A 6,000-nucleotide genomic window follows, 5' to 3' on the forward strand; every position below is an offset into this window, starting at 1 on the left:
TTGCCAAAAATTGGTTGAAATAAAGACTTGTTAGATGTCTTAACTTTACTTCAGCCTACTTCCAGCAGATCCTGATGAAGCTAGTGTCTCTGCAAAGTAAATAAAAGAGGCAGTCAGTTGTCTTTCTGACTCACATGGGAGGGGAACGTCGTTTCTCAGATGATGCTTTCTATAATAGATGTATACATTATACAGGACAGAAGCTAGCAAAGGTGTTACTATGTCCAGGTTTCCCCTGTCAAAATCTGTACTGGATAGAAATGGAATGTTTAATGCATCAGAAGTTTTTATATACTGTAGCTATGCAAACAAAAATCTGCAATGGAAGCAAAAGAAATAATATTATTATTAATCTCTATTTTGTGTATTTTATAGAAATATGCTTTAATATTTATTTACCATATTTATACTCTGTCCTTCTCAACCATGAAGGGGACTCAAGGCAGTTTTGCACATAGGCCATAAAAACAACATACAATTGAAATAAATATTTAAATTAAAACCACATTAAAACATTTAAAACATTACATCAATTATTAAAATAACATAGCTTTTATAGAAATACATTTTAATATGTGGATCTGTAGTACTTTTATAATGTTTATGTGTTTTAATTATTCTGTAACCCACCTCGAGCCACTAGGATAGGCAGATAAGAAATAAAAAGTATTATTATTATTATTATTATTATTATTATTATTATTATTAAAAATATACTTTTAAAAGTCTTTATAAAATCCCTATGAGTTTATTATGATCCTCTGAAGCTGCCAGTCACAGATGCAGGTGAAATATCAGGAGAAAATGCTGCTGGAACATGTCAGTACGGCCTGGAAACCACACAACACCCCAGTTTATTATGTTCATATGCAGTTAACTTAGTTGAAACACATACAGCCACATTGGGATCTCTTCCAGTTAAATAGACTCCACTTAAGGAATTCCTTTTCTCATTACAGCCCCTCATGTCTTTCCAAATCCTTTCTGAAAGACTGGACAACCTACTAAGAGCCAGGCCAGTGTAATGGTTTGAGCAGTGAGCTTTGATTCAAGACCAAGGTATCCCTGCTCTGCCATGAAACCAACTGAGTGACCTGAGGGAAGTCGCACTTCCCCTGCCTCAGAGGATGACAAACCTTCTCTGAACAAATTTTGCCAATAAGAATCTCTTATGGGACCATCCTAGGTCACACAACAACAACAACAACAACAACAACAACAACAACAACAACAACAACAATGTAATTAACTGGGAAAGACTGGGGACACTGAATGGTGCATGGTGGGAGGGGGGGGGGCGGAGAAGAGAGTAAGAGGAAGTCCTACTGCATGAACATAAGTTCACTTACACTATATGAGATATTGTCCTCAACTCACCTGAAATTATTTTGCACAAAGAATGAGTGTACATAGGCACAATGTCTTGGAATGCACCACATAGCATTGTGATGGAAGACCTCTGCTCTCATCTTATGGAATCTATGCAATTACAATGCAATGCTGAGGGGATTCTGGGACTTGTTGTCTCCCAAAGGAGGTCTTCCAAGTTCTGCTGCTGGAACATATTTGTAGGACCACTGAAAGGGGCCTGAGTATTCATTATTTCCATTTTAACTTTACATTTGGCCTTCCCACTGTTTTTAATTGCATGTTGTCTTATTGATAATGTTGTATATTTTATTGTCTATGTTTTATTTTAATTGCTTGTACTTTTTTTGTTTGCTTGTATTGTTGTATTCGGGCTCGGCCTCATGTAAGCCGCACCGAGTCCCTTGGGGAGATGGTAGCGGGGTACAAATAAAGTATTATTATTATTATTATTATTATTATTATTATTATTCTTTAGTAGTGCAAAACAGGTAAGAATGAGGTGGACCACTTATCCTACATCAACCCAAGTTTTGCATTGAAGCATTTCATTCTAATTTTCCCAAAGATATAACCCTCTAATTCCCATGTCAAACATTACGAAAGATCCTTCCCTTTCTCGTGTTGGATATTATCTTCTAAATTTCCCAGCTAGCTGCCCAATTAATGTTGATGCTACATCATGTGCACTTGATCTTAGAGCTCAGTAGTTTCATTACCACATTATTGTGGTTTTATTAGTTAGCCCTTCTACCAGTGCAGGTCACAATAATTGCTGCGGACAAATTGTCAGCTGGCAGCATAACTAGCTTGATAAAACTTTCCAGACATTGTGGTCTGTTGGCATAGCCTTTGAAAGTCCAAGTTTATCTTCACCATTTGGGCTGGGAGCCCCCGGTGGCGCAGTGGGTTAAACCCCTGTGCTGGCAGGACTGAATACCGACAGATCGCAGGTTCGAATCCGGGGAGGGGCGGATGAGCTCCCTCTTTCAGCTCCAGCTCCTCATTCGGGGACATGAGAGAAGCCTCCCACAAGGATGATAAAACATCAAATCATCTGGGCGTCCCCTGGGCAACGTCCTTGCAGACGGCCAATTCTCTCACACCAGAAGCGACTTGCAGTTTCTCAAGTTGCTCCTGACACGACAAAAAAAACAACATTCAGGCTGAGGTGACCCAGACTGGTATGGCTCTATCAATAAAGTTTGAGTATCCCTTATTCAAAATGCTAGCAACCAGAAGTGTTTTGATTTGTGGTGTTTTAAGATTTTGAAATAAAACCCTGCATTTGCACATACGTACACAATGAGATGTTTGCCCAAGTCGAAGCATGAAATTTGTTTTGGTTTCATATTTACCTTATATACATATCCTGGAAGTAATTTTATGCACAATCACTTTAATACTTTTGTGCATAAAACAAAGTTTGTGTAGACTGAACCATCAAAAAGTGAAAATACCACTAGCCACCCATGTGGACAATTTCAGATTTTGAAATATTTTAGAACTCCAGATAAGGGATGCTCAGCCTATAACTGATTTATAGGAAAACATGCCAAGGAGAGACAGCATTGAGCATTGGACTATGAATCAAGAGGCCAGGGTCCAAATCCCTGATTGGCTATGGAAACCCAAAGAATAACCTTGGGCAAGTTGCATTCTCTCAGCCTCAGAGGGAGGCAATGGCAAACCCTTTCTGAGCAAAACCTGCCAAGAAAACCCTGTGATAGGTTCAATCGGAGGTCAACTGCAATAATTAATGCCTATTAAAAATGACTCTCAACAAATGTCACATCCTAGAGCATGTCCTAACAAGGAAGTCAGATGATCTTGCTTAAGAAACATATGAAATTTAACACTGAACTACTCATACATTTGTTTCTAATTCTGGTTGTAAAGTAAGAATTCTTTCATAATACCCATACTAAGAGGGAAATCATCAACTCATGATTCATGATCATATATATGAGTTGCATTGCTAAAATGACAGTTCAGTTTGTGTTCTCGGATAGCGCCTTCAGTCTAGAATGCTTTTCCTTGGGCGGGGAAACTGAAGACACATATCCGAGAAGGTCACTGTGACCATGACATTACAATCAGCACCATTTCTTTTCTTCCTCCATTCAAGCCACCTACTGGCATTGACCTGAGACCCAATCACACTGCTATTTAACTGCTATGGCAACATTTTATGGAATTAGCGGATGTGTAGTTTAGGGAGAGCCATTTAAAATTCTCAGTCATAGAGCAATTGGAAAGAGCCATGGAAACATCCTGTGGAATTCTGGAATTTGTAGTCCATGGCAATTCAAATGGAATACCACCTATAGTAGTATAGTATGATAGAGACCTAAGATAGAAAAGTGTTTAGTGCTGTGCAAAGACCCCTTTAACTGGAGAAGTCTCTTTAGCACCCTATCAGGCCTTGGAAAAGTTACTTTTTCTGGAATGCCACTGGCTGGGGGATTCAGGAATATGGAGTCTTGAAATACTGCAGCTTTGTTTAAAATTCAGACTGGGTTCACTCTTTGATAAAGTTATGTTTGAGATTCGCTTTTACATGTCTCAAGCTTCCATGGAAGTGACCACATCCTGGATAATATGACATGTTGAAAGGTGCACTTTACTTTGCTCTGCTTTCCCCAGCTGTGCTTTGAATGTCTGACTAAAGATATTTTATTTTATATTTTATTTTGCAAAGGGTGACTTTGAGCACCAGAGCCAGAGCTTGGAAAGTTAGGTTTTTTGGAGTACAACAGACCGGGAAATTCTGGGAATTTTAATCTGAAGCAGTTTTGAGATTCCTGAAGTGTGTGTCCAAAAAGAAATTCTTCAAAGCACTACCAAGAACAAACTGCAGCTCTCTGTAGGGTGCGGCCTGCGTTTACTTATTGCTAAAGCAACACTTGAGCCTTGCTGTTATGACTCTCCAGCTTCTGTGGAACTGAGTAAGGACACAAGACTGTTGTCTCACAGCAATCACATTGTTGAAGTAAATGGAAACACACGGGTATAGAGACAGTCACTATCACACTTTTCTGCAATTGTGCAATTGTGCTGCATTGGTATTGCAATCACTCTTCCTCACAGCTTTGCTAACCTCACCTTTCTCCCCCTGTATGCCCTACACAGCACATGCATGCCTTTACTTTTTGAAAAATTATTTCCCCACAATTGTCAAATCTGGCAAAACTATAGAAAAATCAAAATAAAAGAAAAGAGGCTTGATGACTGTTGGAAATCACAACTGCAGCAGAGCCATTGAGGGGTTTTCCTGTCAAGGCACTTCACTGAACTAAATGCAAAGCAGCAACAGGAGATATGTGACATATCTGATAAATACCAGCCAAACATACTATTATCATGCTGTAATGGTGCTTTACCAGCCTCGTGTGATAAAGTCCTACATTCTAATGACATGACTTGCTGAAAGCTGGATTTTGCCCTGCTTTGCTTTCCCCAGTTTTGCTTTCTCTGGCCCAGAACTCTCTCCTACAACTGTGGCAATTCTTTGTAACAGGACCTCACTTGTTGCTGAAAAAATAAAAGAAGTCACAGGGATTGAGTTTCCCTGGAGAAAAAATTACACATCTTTGTGCAATACAGGACCTATCTTGTCTCACCTGCTGTCATGCTTCAACAGAAGGACTTGGAGGAATGGAATAGATAAAGATCTTAATACCTAGACAAGTTGCATGAAAATATGTGACACTTCATAGAACCTCCTACAGGGCACTGAAGAATCACCTTGAAATACATCCAGAGCAGAGGAAGCTATTTCTAGATTGAAATGACACATTCAGTCTAATCGGTTACCTTATGATGGGTTACCAAATTCTTCCAAGCAAATGCTGGAGATAGCTGATGACCTGGTTACACAGAGATATTTACTACTAAGGAGGCAATGCCAATTAAGTGTGTGTCTAATTTCTCACTTATGGCAACTCTCTCAAAGAAAGGCCATTAAGTCATCCTCTCATCAACACCCCTGCAGGTCCTGCAGACACAAGGATGTGACTTCCTTCATTGGATTTATCCATATGGGATGTGGTCTTCCTCTTTTTTATTGCCTTTTATCTTTCCAAACTCTATGATCCCTGGTTGGGGTAATCTCCCAACTATCAACCCAGCTTTTGCTCACCTAGCAGTTTGAAAATAGCAATGTGAGTAGATAAATAGGTATCGCTTTGATGGGGAGGTAATAAAAGGTGCACATGCGGACATGCTGGCTATTCGATTGGGAGAGCATCTATGGACAACAAAAGCTCCTTGGCATGGAAGATGGAGCAACAGTATCCCTCTGTGGCCAGAGTCAAGCACAGCCTCCAGATGCCAGAGATGGAAAAAGATGGAAAAGCCTCTACCTCTGTTTATGTACTATCTGTCTTTGTTAATTGTATAATGGCATTAAATGTTTGCAGTATATGTGTATTGTAATCTGCCCTGAATCCTTCAGGGAGATAGGGCGGAATATAAATAAAGTATCTTATTACTAAAGAGCTCAGCCTTCTGGTGATATGGCTGAAGTTTAACACTCTCAGTCTAGTCATCTTGGCTTCAAAAGGAAATGTTCAAGAGTGATTTGCTCTAGGATCCATTTTCTTGTTTGTTTCCTTGTCCACGGTATTGGAA

The sequence above is a fragment of the Anolis sagrei genome, chromosome 1, assembly GCF_037176765.1.
Source record: "Anolis sagrei isolate rAnoSag1 chromosome 1, rAnoSag1.mat, whole genome shotgun sequence".
NCBI lineage: Eukaryota > Metazoa > Chordata > Lepidosauria > Squamata > Dactyloidae > Anolis > Anolis sagrei.